Below are 14,668 nucleotides of genomic sequence, written 5' to 3' on the forward strand. Positions count from 1 at the left end.
AGTGCACCAGGATGAAAGTTAGAAATATTTCAAGTAGTTCTATATTAATGTTTTTAGCTGGCAGGTGATTTCTCTTGGCAGATGTATGGTGTCAATGTGGAGATCAGGTAGTACCCCAGAGTTAGCATAATTGCTGGGGTTAGAAACAAGTATCCAGATGAGGAAAGATTTTTTTTTCATTTGATTTATTGAGTTGAGTAAGAGAAGAAATTAGCTATTTGAACTCATACAACTTAAGAGTAGTAGTGGAGATGTTAGATGTCACAGATAGTCAGTGTTAATGTCTCCTAAGATAATGGTTTCAGTAGTAATATTTGTAGTTATCCAGCAAAAATTTTCTTCTAATAAGCTAATATTATTACCTGGTAGTATGTATACGGAACCTATATATAGCGTCTTATGTTTGCTAACACTGAGAAGAGAGATAAGATGTTTTGCATTTTGTTAGGCTAGTATGTTAGTTTTGAGGAATGGCAAAGACATTTATTATATACAATTGCAATGCATAGGATCATAGGAGTTTACACCCCCATTTTTTGTGTAGTTTGCCACACCAAATTATTTTATAGCCAGGCAATAGAATTTCATAATCTTTTATATGTGGTTTTAACCATGTTTCTGTAATGGCAGTAATATCTGGGGTGTAGTGAAGAAACCGTGCTTATAACTGTGTTTAGAATACTACACATATTAATGGAGGTAAGGGGAAGTTTTGTGGGTGGACAGGAGTTTGGGGTAGAGGAGGTTGGAATGGATGGGGCTAAGGGGCCAGGGTTTGGATGAATGTCACCAGCAAAAGTGATTTTAGAGAAGAATGGGTAAGGGTTAGTCACTTTTTATAAAGTATATGAATTTATTACAGGTTATATCAAAGTGAACTGAATGGTTAAGTTTTCTACTTGGAAAGGTGAATAGTTTAGGCATTAAATACGTTTGTGGAAATAGGTAGGAATGAGGGTTTAGCCTGAGTATAGGTAGGGTGTCTGATATTGTATGAGTGTGAATGAAGTGAGAGAGTACCATGGTAGGTAGAAAAATGACAGAAGATGAATAATAGAGATGTGAAGATACACAAGGACAACATCGCAGGCACAAAGGACAAGATGTTAAAGGAGAAGGGAGGAAGATAAGGGGAAGAAAGATGACAGTGAAATTGGTTTAATGGAGATTCCATGCAAGGTGATTCCTTATTAAGGGGGTGGATAGAATAGTCAGAGGAATGTACAATACACAATGAATGTAGTAGAGTGAAACTGTGAATTAGAGGAAATATTAGGAAGATAATAATTTAGTGAGTGAAATGGGAAAAGGTGTTGAGGATGGATGGATGGATGTATAATGAAAGGTTTGTGGGTATTATGTTTTGGGTCAATATTATGAAATGAAGGGTAAGATTGAAGAAGAACTTGCTAAAGAGAAATAATTGAATACTGTGCAAGGGAAAAAGAATAAACAATATAGATTGCAATGTTAGAACAACAGAGAAGACACAATTAAATGAAGAGCAGCAGAGAAGAGTAAGTATGGAGGTAAGGTGTTACAAGATTGTAAAGTTAGGGTGAATGCTATTGGTTAATGAGATAGTAGTAGGAATAAGTGAGGATACCAGGAAGAGGAGGTGATAGGAATGAGGAAGGGGAGGGGGTATGTACATTATAAATTTAGATAAGGATGGGGTGTGTGGGAAATGGGGAAGGGTAGGTGAGCATAGTGAGCCCAAGAATAGTGGGTTGGAACCCCTCACAGATGGAGGTAATGGCCTAAGAAAAACAATCGTTGACAATGGAGCTAAGATACATTTTCTAATATATTGTGAACGATGCAGGAGAACAATAGAGCTGAGAAAGTAAAAAAAAGTTTTCATGGGTAAGAAAAGTATATATTAAAGCCAAGAGATGCTGCTGATGAGTAAGAAAGGTATACATATCAAGATATAATGGCTTTAGCAAGCCTTAAGTAAATTAGCACATAAAGTGTCTTTTCTTTTAGTAGCACTGGCTGCAAGCTCAGTGGTAATGATGTTTTTAGCATCTTACCTAGTGGCACCCAAAAGTGACAGTTTATATACTGTCTGCACTAAAAAATATTTTTTGCAGGCTGCAAATCCTCCTAGTGGAAGATAGGTAATTTTATGCAGAATGATGTAGAAAGACAAGGAAACTGATGACTTTCAAAAGAGCGAGGTTTGCAAAATGGTTAAGATATTTGCCTTGCAAACACAAGGTGCAGGGTTTAATTCTTACATGGGTTAATTGGCTAGACATAAAATGACCCACAAGGGCAGTTAGCCTTGTACTAAGCTATGAATACTGAGTGCAAGGGGCAATTCTGGAAGTTCTGAGCAGCTATGATACTGTATGTGTGTGTGGGTGGGCTGTTGTAGTTGCTGTGCTTTTTACTTGTTAACTGCGGTCCATTTTGTGAGTTCTTCCTCTCTGAGGTTTATCCAATAGTCCAAGTGATATTGCTCTAATGTTACTACATCTCTTAAGTTTAAGCAAGTTTTAAACAAATCTCCTCTAAAAATATAGATAATGGTGTATAAACTCTGCAATCACAGTCTTTCATCCATTTTTATGGTGTGTACTCTCTCTGTAAAAAAAATATTGCAGAACCATTTCCACTTGTACAGTCTGCATTCTTAGATTAATAAAATACACATTGTTGTAATCTAAGTGTTCTCCTGAAAGTTATTTGTAAAAGTATTAAAACCTTACCACAACTGGAAGCAGAGTTTCTTAGTTCCAGGTTAATGATTTAATATGCCCTTTTGATTACAAAAGAAATATTGTAACTAAAATTAAAATGTTCACTTTTTATAGCATGAAAGCCTTTGCATAAGGTTTACTTTACTTAATTATTGGAATAGTCTGACAGGGCAGAGGCTTTTTTTTGTGAAGACCTATAAAGAGAAAAACTCCAACAGTACATTACAGCCATGACTGCCAAACAATGCTCACTACACAGTTAGGCAGATTTTACAAATTCAGTAGATGTTGACAATGAAGAAAATGAAATGAAATTACAGTGTTAAGTTTAATATGTTTTCTATAAACATTTTAAAACAGTATAAACTAGTTGATGCTTAAGATGATTTAGTTAGTTTAGTTGTCCAAAGGGGTTAGCTGGAATGCAGGAATAGTGTGCTCTTAGAAAAAGTGAGAAGGAAACTCATTAAGAAAAAACTGAGGCAGACAGATCCACAAAGTATACTATGATAGAGAACCTAGGCTTTATTTACAAATCCATCAGGAGTACTCTTTTTTTTTGGTCCCCTTTGTGCTTCCTTGTCACTGTTAACATTTGCCCATTCTCTATGAACATATTCATTAGCCATAGTCACCCATGGCTAGAGGATGAATTCGGCTTTTACCCTGAGGATAAGGCCTCTTACTCTGGAAGAGAGTGCAAACAGTTCAATTTGCCACCTTCTCTAGAACCTGAAGGTGAGAATGGAAGAAGGATCTTGGTGTCTAAGAGATGTTATTGATGGAAAGATTTCCATAACTGGACAGAGCTAGGGTGGCTTCAGCATCGCTATGCATGTAATATTGCTCATGTAGCTTGTCACGTCATCAAGGGCCTGAGACCCTAGCTGAACTTCAGCTGTTTTATCCTGCCATACACCAACATTATAATATAGAGAATATTAGTGTTGAGTTTAATGGAGAGAAAGTGTGGGAAATTAAAAAAACTGGATGAGGCTATTGGGTGATCAGTAAAGAAGGGCTAGGATTCACATACTGCGGATTGTATTCAAGTATAGTAAAGGCAGCACAGTGTGAGAGGTAGTACAACTGCATTGGGCTGGGATTTTTTTTACCTGATGTAGATTGAGTTGGTTAAAAGTTCTAGTTTTTTGATATTTTCTGTTGGCTAATACTAGGAGAATTTTGCAGTCTTTTTGTAACACTAATATTGTTTTGTAACTTGGGTTGCATGTGCCCTATTGATGACTGAAGAGGTATTCATGAGACTAGGAGGTAAGAGGGAGCAGACTCTTTAAATCTGTGTCTCTCCAGTATGATAGGCCTTACAGTAAGCTGAGCATTTAACAGGTTTATTGCATTGCTTAAATATAATGATTAAACTTGAATTTTTGATGTACCCTATTACTAGAAAGAGCTGAAGAGTTTTAAAATTTGAGACAATTGAGCCTATGGTTATAGGTTGATCTATATGCAATTCCAAATTACATCACAGCTGATTTGTTGTTGTTTATGCTAGTAGATGTGAAGGCTGGAAATCATTCGGAGTGGTGTACATTTCTGGGACATCCTCAGTAAATGACCAACAGTATGCAAATGCTATCAAGCTTGAACATCCATCTATAATTAATCCTTACACCTCAGAAAAAAGATGCTAAACAGAAGTGGCCTCAAAACAGCACCCTTTGGTACACCACTACTCAATACAGGACTCTGTGGTACACCACTACTCAACACAGTACTCTGTGGCACATTACTACTCAATACAATACTCTGTGGTACACCACTACTCAATACAGTACTCTGTGGTATACCACCACAGTATTCTCTAGTAAACACCTATTCAGCACAGTATTTTGTGGTACACCAGTACTCAACACAGTACTCTGTGGTACACCACTACTCAACACAGTACTCTGTGGTATACCAGCACAGTACTGTCTAGTACACACCTACTCAACACAGTATTTTGTGGTACACCACTCCTCAACACAGTACTCTGTTGTATACTACAACCACACTACTCTATAGTACACTACTTCTCAACACAGTACCCTGTGCTAGACCACTTTCATGATTGGTCTCTAATAGTAAGTCAACATTAAGTCCTGTATGGACTATGATTCTATGCACATTCTGTTATGCATGTTCTGTCTTTATCTCTCTCTCTCTCTCTCTCTCTCTCTCTCTCTCTCTATGCATTGTTATGGGGGAGAGGTTCATTATGTACACCTCTAACAGGTAGGGAGTACCTCGTGTGAGAGGGATGAGGTACATGCCTGAATATACATACTCAGTGATATAGGTAAGTAAATCCTTTTCTCACAAAAACACTGTTACAGGTGTATGTTTAGGTCTGCTGCATTTACATTACACATATGCTCATACACATGGGTCTACCCTCATAAAATCAGTCGTAAATATTGTTAAGCATTCACCAGCATTGATTGTTGACTATCACTTAAAGTAGCACATTTATATATTATATATATATATATATATATATATATATATATATATATATATATATATACACGTTTCAAATAATATTCTGCAAATGACACCACATTTTCAAACCTTATCATATCTGTGGAGTATTATTACCAGAGCTGGTTGAACTGTGGCATCGTGGATTTGACAGAATGATACACAGTAGAACACATAGTACCTTCTCTTATCTGCATCAAATGGGAGACTGTGGCTTTGTGATAAATAGAAAGGAAAAGCTAAAGTACTTGATATTTTTATCAATGGTTAACCAGGGTAAGTAAGAAATACTTATTGCCATAGAGTATATCATTAAATAAGACATGATCAGAGCTGTTTGTTTAATGAGAAGAAGAGAAATGCTGTTCTCTGTGCATTGATTTATACTTCACTAACATTTTTGAAACTTTACCATGGGTGTGCTCACTTTTGGTCAGATTATGTGTGATCTGGTATCGGAATATTTAAGTTAGGGGGTTGTAGGATGTTAAATCCAATTTGAAATCCTCCTTTTTTCAAAATTCAGAGGTCTTAAATGTCATCAAAATAATGTTTTTTTGTTAGTTAACATTCTGTAGTGAAGCCTATGTTTTCTGTGGCATTCCCTACAGTTGCAGCAGTAATATTGCTGGGACTGGATATAATATCAGCATCCTTTGAAGGTTACTGATCTGTCTCTTGGAAAGTTTATAAGTTCTAGTAAGAAGAAAGACAGTAAGGCCAATAACAGTGTAATATTGGGAACTGGGCTTATTCTCTAGTCAGTGTTTACAAATCCTTTACGATAATGACCATATTTTATTTTAGAAATATTAGTGAGCTGCTGAGGTGTTTCATCATTAAGGAAAACACAGGGTTGTAAAGACACTTGAACGGTCAAATTTTTATGTTGGTTAACTTTAGTAACTAATATAAGGAGAAAGAGAAGCTGGATAAAGTGAAGATATTTTTTTTCAACAGGTACCTCTTCAAGATTATGTAATTGTTCCCATCTGAAAACTAAGAGACCTGCTGGTCTAGTTTGTGAGTATGATATTAAAGGACTGTCATAAATTGTGAAACTAATGATCTGACATAAGCTAGATTTTTGAATGAGATATTTCAAGGGATTATTTTGCAGAACAGATTTCTAGAGATAGATTGGATAGGAAGATACTTGGTGTAAGTAGCCATGAGCAAGGCATTGGGAATATGTGAATTTTCCAAAGTGCATCTATACTGAGGAGGTAGGAAATAAGAATTTTCACCATATAGAGTTTAGAAGATGCAAAGCAGATTCATTTTTTAACAGCAAAGCAGCATTTAGAATACAGTACCATGACATATACTATGTAGAGTCTCAAAAAGAATGCCTCAAGTGCCAGACAATCCTGCTAGAAGCAAAATGCCAGATAATATATATGTATAAGGATGCAATATTCCAGAGGGTCAGTTTAGATCAAGTTAACGTAAGCTGATGATGAGGCAGTATAAGTTCAGGGCAGCTACTAATGTTTCAAGGTGAATGAGGAACAAATGTGCCAGAGAATATATTAATAAAGTAAGTTACATTTGTTGGCCTGGAAAGTCTGACTGGGTAGAAAACCACTTTTCAGCAAAAGCTCCAGATAAGGCATATTACAAAAAGTAGAAATTTACAAGAAAAAAAGCAAGGTGAAATTGTACAGTAATCAAAGCAATATAAACAAAACAAATAAGCAATGAAATTTACATGAGAACTAGAAAATTACACCATAAACATTCATTCAAATAAATAAAATACAAAGGACAGGTGTGTTGTCTAAGCAGGAATAATATCTGTGAAGATGGCAATTAGATTCCTGATTTACTATGAAGTGAATGAGAGCAGTGAGTTGTGTGGGAATCATGTTGTAACCACAAATCCAACAAAGCACAAAAACACAGAAGGAAGATTCATTATAATCCAACAGTGAAAAACACATAACATGAAAGCTTATGAGTTTTATTGCTTGAGTTCTAATAAGTTGTGCCTCTGCATTACTTTGCTTGATTTTCCTGCTGCTATGTTACAGAATAAAATGAAATATGGATTATCATACCCAACTATACAAGGCAGTGCATAGACTGACCATGTTAAATATCAGACTTCCCCTACTCACATATGTTAATGGGTAGACTGAGCACAGTCATCATCATTTGTGCAAGATGAGGTCAGACACCATATCAGGCACACTCACAGGAGATTAGTGCAGTAGCCATTTATCCTCTGTTGATAGGCTAGAGCTTTCATGTTGCAAACATTGGCGATGTGCACTGTGGTAGACTGCAGTTTCTAGGCTTGAGGCAGTCCATAGCTGCATAGCTCTCAACCTTCCATCTCCAAAATGAGGAACACTCGCCTTCATAATGTGGAACAAACGGGCAAAATGTGGAACACATACTAATGGCTTACTAACAACTTCAACTAGGAAGGTCATAGAATGGTTAAAATATGCTGGTTTTACTTATAAAGAAGATCCTTTAATGAATTAATATGATTAATTTCTATTTACCATGGATTTCACTTAAAAAAAATTCCTAACACTGAATGTGTGACAGACTCTTTCAATGTGGAACTTTGCGTAACTTTGAGGAACATGAACTTTTTAAGACCACAAATGAGGTACGTTCCTCGTAATGAGGTACACTTGAGAGGTATGCATAGCTGGGACAACCTGGAACTGTGGGAACATGTGCATGCACCCTGGTTGAGTGTTGCATGACAGAAGGCAACAAATGTATGGCATCCATGGAACAAATGACAGTCATGATTAAGCATGACACTCTGTCTGCTGACATGAGCTACTAATAATGTGAACTGTGCATACCTCTCAATGTCTTAGTGCAAGAAACATGGGCAAATCCTAAAATAATGGGGGTACAGAGGCCCAAAAATAGGGACCAATTCTACGTATTGCTCTTATAAACTTATAAAGAATAACAGGGTTTGTGGTAGCATACATTGTCTGAAAGATATGAAATCTGAAACTCAAATATAAGTCAGTTTTTGGTGACCTCAATCCTAAGTGATTTGCAAGAAAATCACAAACTTTACTACAAATGGACAACAAATATGAGGCAAAAATCTGGACATTATGAGAAAATCTGGACAGTTGAGATGTATGTGTGGGAGTGAATGTGTGGCCTGGTGAGTTGTCCCATGTATGGGGGCCTGAGGAGTGCCTGTGGCCACAAACATGAGACTGGTCACAGCCAGGAAGGCTGCCTCTTTGTCCAGAGTGAGAGTAATGCTGTTTCAGGAATATTCCATATCATGTGAGTATGTTTAGCCTTTGACCAGACACCTGCAACCCAATCTTCTCATATTAATAGGCAGCATGATCTACAGATGCAGATGCAATTACATGTGCCTCAGGCAACAGCTCTGGATGCAGTGTTAGTCTCCACTGACTTGGGAAGTACACTCATGTCCTATCCCTGTTACGCCTTGTCACTGTGCAAATACTGCATGCCGAAGTGCAGCTGGGATGAAGTGAGAGGGGCAATGGCCCTGGGCACAAAGTGTTGGGTGAATCTGATTGGCCATCCATTGTCTCCAAGCATTCTTTAGTGCAATACTCCATTTAGAAAACCCAGTATCACATTTGAGGTCAAACCTGAGTGCTACTGCTTTCCGTGTGCAGCCTAAACTTTAAAAACTGTTTGTTGGACTTGTAGCAGATGGTTTGCTACAGTTTATTACAAGATTTTTGCTACAGTTTATTCCAATATGTTTTTTATCTAAAACATGAGTTGCCATAGTGCTCCATGCAGGCAACGTATAAACTGTAGCAACTGTTTGCTACATTATAGTAAGCCATCTTTTACAGTTTAAAAGAAGATTTTTTTGTTTAATGTGTGGAAGGATGGTTGTGAGCAGGGCATAGAAAAGGGACATGAATGGCTGGGGGCAGGATGGGAGAGACATGTTATAGAAGGAACAGGAGTTTGTTTTTTCAGTGGAAGAACTAGCTGGCGGTGCATGGATCTTACGGTACTAACCTGATTATTACAATGAATTTACAGGGAAGTGTGTTTTTTTCTCTTCTCTTCACTTTAAGAGCTGAGGGGTGGGGAGCTGGCTTGTGGTATTAGCACAGAGCACTGACTGCGACAGCTATGCTGCACATTATCCTACAGGCCATGCAGGTGTTTATACAGACAATGTATCATATGCACTGTATCCACAATGGTGTGAGTAGCAGCTGCCTTTGCTGAGATCACTGACATTCATTTCCACTAATTAATGCCAGGTCTTGCACCCAGGTCAGGGTAATACCTGGAGTCATGGCTGTGTCCTGACCACAATATGTTTCCCATATAGGGTGCACATACATGTGAGGAGCAATTCAGCTTACAGAGGCTGTCTGTGCTGAAGCCTGGGAGGTGCTCACATTTCCAGCAAATCTGCAAAACACTGCTAAGGTTGCACGTTCAGCAATTCTCGACACATGCTTCTTGTATGAGGGGAATGTGTGTAAGCACTCCTTTTTTAATATTGCTTTTAGTGCAATTGCCTGCCATGTGCATGTTGAAATAATTATCAAACGCATGTGACCTGCTGACATTAGTCATGCACTGTGCCACTGGGATGAAACCTGTAGCAGTAGAACTTGTAAAAGCATAAACACAAGATGCCTGTGCCAGCACACAAACATATATCTAATCCTCCCACCATCAGTGTCAGACATACTGGTAGATAACATAACATGTAGATACTATAGGGACACATACATATCTTGTTGTGCAGAGTGTTGCAGTTGTAATTCAGAGGTGCCTGGAGGAAATGTATACAGATATATCCCACTGAATAAGCCCAGCCACACCTGCAGTGTACAGAATGGAAATATAATGGCACATGCTGTTTACAAACCTGATACATCCCCTACAGGCATTTATGTATTTTTTTGCCAGCCCAACTCTCATATTCAAGCCACCACAGTGTACATGGGCAGGTCTACTGCCCCTTCCCAGACAGAGACCTAGGAGCTTTGTTGTCCTTCTTCTATATTGGTGGTCTGATTCTTGTGGTTGACAGAACTTAACAATATCATATGCTTTGTTCTTGGCACACAGTATCATATTGGTTACCCTGGCTGCTCCTACAAATGACACTGCCTGCCAAACCAGGTTCTTATAAACAGTATCTCTGTTACCTTGGCCATGATCTGCATACATACTATGTGTTTGTAAGACCTGCAATAACACTGCTATCCCTTGGGTGGTTATCCTTTCAAGCCATTGCCTCTCGTGTGGTCACACTTAAATTAATGTACTCCTATGGAGTAAACATGGACAGTCAATGTGTTTGTGTGTGTCTATGTATGGCCTTCTCTGGATATTCCATTCATATGTTCATTACTCATCTTCCACTTAGCTGTCCTTTCTAGTGCTATAACTGCTTCCCCTTTTCTGTACATACTGCAGGGCATGTTATTACAGAACACTTTCCTGCATCAGCATACTGAACCACTGTAGTACTCCTTCTCTCCCCAAAAAATACATTGCCATATCTATATATATATATATATATATATATATATATATATATATATATATATATATATATATATATATATATATATATATATATATATATATATATATATATATATATATATATATATATATATATCTGTACAGGTCTGTATTGGATCAGTGAAACAGCATTACAGTGAATGCCATTTCGCAGACACATATAAACCGAAATCTGAAAATAGAGAAGGCTCTGGTCAGCGATTTTTTTCCCAGGGAAAAAAAATCACTTGGCCTGAGCCATGACATTTCCCTTTACCCCACTGTAGTGTGATCTTAGAACTGGTATATTTAGTTAGGGGGGTGTGGGGAGCACAGCCCCACACGTTGGGTGGTGTGGGGAGGGCAAAGTCCCCAATTAGTTATGTTTATAATTGTATGTATGTGTTTTTGGTGCTAGCGATTTCTTTCCCAGGGAAAGAAATCACTGTTTTGAATGTTTGCAGTTTAGTGCAGTCAGTGGTTACGTGTCACTGAAGAGGCATTCAATGTAATGTCTCTTCAAGCATTTAATATAGACCCATATATATATATATATATATATATATATATATATATATATATATATATATATATATATATATATATATATGAGCCATCATGTACTGTGAAGTATATATTTCCCTAGGTATGTGTAGCCAGCAGTGTCATGTCACTGTGCTATGATCTCACACCCATATATACCACTTTTTAATTCCTATCATCCACCATGGCTGCTGAGTACAGTGCAAGAGTACATTACCAGGCATCTTGTCTTCTTTCTGTAATTCTATCTCAAAGTCCAACGTCTCATTCTGTAAAGTTTTGATTCTACAGCTGCACTTCTTAAAGTATTCTTATGCAAAAAAGTGCCATGCTCTATATCACACTAATACATGCCTCTTAGCATGTGCATTTATTGCAGCCAACTCTGACTCATTAACATAATACCATACTCTGTCCACACTGCCTGGCACTCCCATGCCCATTTCGGAGCTTTGGGCATGTGCGTACTATGTGCTGCTTTTAGAACTAAGGTATGTTGCATCATTCACATGGCACAGATAGCATCTGACACACTTGAGCACACTTGCTTACCTGTCCTGTGACTTTGAACTATCAGTTTGCTAGAACAGCTCCTCCAATGAACCTGCCTAATGCTATTTCCCTCTGTAACATGGCTTTATTTATTTTGTACTATGCAGTTCTCCTCACCAACTTACTAAAGTATGCCAACTCTAAACTAACTCTGTCTCTGCCTTTATCCTAAACCGACACCTTACTTTAGTAAAACTCTTTCTGTAATACTTTCACTGTTAAGACAAATTTGGTCTGAATGTAGTAGTAGAATTTTGTCATACATCACAAAAGGAAACTATTTTTTTCCAGCATCGGGTGTATTTCTGTTTTGAATGATGATCTTTCAAAGTTTAGATTTCTAGTGATTAAATAATTGACTGTGAATTAAACAAGATGAGATTATTCACAGTAAGCTCAAGTACTGGTTTCCCACTTCACCACATCAGCATCATTTACATCCTGATAAATCATTTGCTTATTTTTCAGCAAACCTTATTTTCACTATGGCCAGCTGCACATTCTTCTTTTACACACATATGACAATTCTTTTCTTGGCTCAACTCTGGAGTTTCATAAACTGTATATTTTCATACTCTTCTTTGAATATGACATTTAGTGCAGAGGATTAAGGCTACGACCTGTAAATGAGCTGCTTCCTGTATTCCAGGGTTTGATTCCCTCCCTTCACATTTACCGACTGTGTGACTTTGAGCAAGTCACTTAACCAGAGAGTGCTCTGAGGCAATCGAAAATTCCAGGACTGCTTACCTTGTATCTTCTGCTGAACATATGAATCTATGATTAGGCAGATAAGGCAGAAATGAAACGGAGACAATTAAAGACAACGAAAAATACACAATTCTTGATTCAGTGTAATAAATAAATAAATCAATAACTGCTAACAATTGGATCTGGGGGATATATATATATATATATATATATATATATATATATATATATATTTAATATTGTTATTTCGAATGGCAAAACATTTACCATTCAAAATAATGAAAAGTTAAACCGAAATGAAACATTTCAAGCATACACAATGTCGCCCCAAATGATCGACACATTTGAGTCAACATTGTCGGCAAAAATGTGACCTGATAGCTGTATAGGAGCTGATGTAAATCAAACTCCTATACATCCCCCACACCCCCTGCTACTAATTTATTCCAACTCCATGATTGTACTACAGTGGGGATATGGATGAATTTCCTCTCTCCACTCTACCACAGTCTCATACATATAGTTGAACACACTTATGCAAATACACTACTGCATTCGCATAAGTGTGTTCGACTATCTAACTCACTTTGTACTTTGCGAATGACATTCTGTTTTTCAGCAGCATAACTGCCGACAGCATGTCGTTCACAAAAATGATAGTAAACCTATACATATATATATATATATATATATATATATATATATATATATATATATAAAAAATATATATATATAGATATAGTATATATATATATATATATATATATATATATATATATGTGTGTGTGTGTGTGTGTGTGTGTGTGTGTGTGTGTGTGTGTTTGTGAGTGTATGTGTGTCTGCATTAAAAGAAGGGCTGTCAGCAACCAGGATTTATCTGAATATTTTCTTTTCAGGTTAGTCCCACCAGGCATGGCCTATTTTGTAGAGAGGGCTGACATGCTATGAATAATTAACAGGGTAATTTGGTCAGAACATCTCCTACTCTATAAGATAAGTACTGTGAGATCTATAATATCTACCTGAGCTACCTCAAACTCAGGAAGATGGGATCTCAATTTAACATCTTATCCAAAGGACAGCAACTCATGAGTACTACTCAGTACTGGAACATGTTTCTAAATATCTGGGGTAGGGACAGAACCCAAATTCTGATTTTTCAAACAGTTACTAAGGTTTGTGCCATTGACAATTTTGAAGACAGGACTGGGTTTTTAGGTGCATTTGTGTATACACTATCATGACTGCGTAGAAGATTAGATTAGTAAAATATACGGCATTGTCCAGTCTGACTAACTCAGAACAAGAATGTACAATAAACAATTGAAAGGACAAATATAGCGCTACCTGCAAAGCACTAAGACTGTCAAAGAATGGCACAGAGACATTGAGTTTTCTTTAGTTTCTCAAATGATATCAACTCCGGCAGGTCTGCATGTACTTTTTTACTTCAATCTTGAGAACAAGGTCATGGTTTTGCAGTTTAGTATGAGTTTCACAGAGGATTTCCCAGCCCTAGACATGCCCAAGCCTGCAGAAATGTGATAAGAACAACTATACAGAATTACTTGTGTTCTGTAAACTATACAGAATTAGCTGTATTCTGCACTCATTTTTCCTAGCCAGGTAGAGTTGGCTATGGATATGAACAGGGGAAGGTGCTATTGGATAACTTAACCTGTCATGCATTTTGACATCGGTTATGATATGTGTTAAGAAATAAGATCACTATGTATCTGTGAATGAGCTTGGTTCATTGTGGGAGGGTAGGAAAGGTAACACAAAACTGTACTGTATGAAGCAATCCTTCCAACCTTTGAGATTGGCATGTGATCATTCAGATCTCTCCAAAGGTACTCATATCAAATAACTTCAACAACGCTATCAGGTGAGTAAGGGGTACAGTGCATAATGAACAATTCCCCTTACAGAAAGCAAGACAGTGAAATCCCATTATGCAGATATGCTATATGTTAAATTCATATTGTGCCATATGTTAAATGCATTTAATATATGGCACTATATGCATTTAACATGTGTAGTGATATCTGTTTAATATAATAGTAGGACATGTATCTAACATATAGCTTTATATGCATTTAATATATACCCTGTTATGTATCTACCATTTACCATGATGTGCTTCTAAC

This window comes from Protopterus annectens, chromosome 8.part1 (genome assembly GCF_019279795.1).
Source record: "Protopterus annectens isolate FY-2018-M chromosome 8.part1, PAN1.0, whole genome shotgun sequence".
In the NCBI taxonomy this organism is placed as follows: domain Eukaryota; kingdom Metazoa; phylum Chordata; order Ceratodontiformes; family Protopteridae; genus Protopterus; species Protopterus annectens.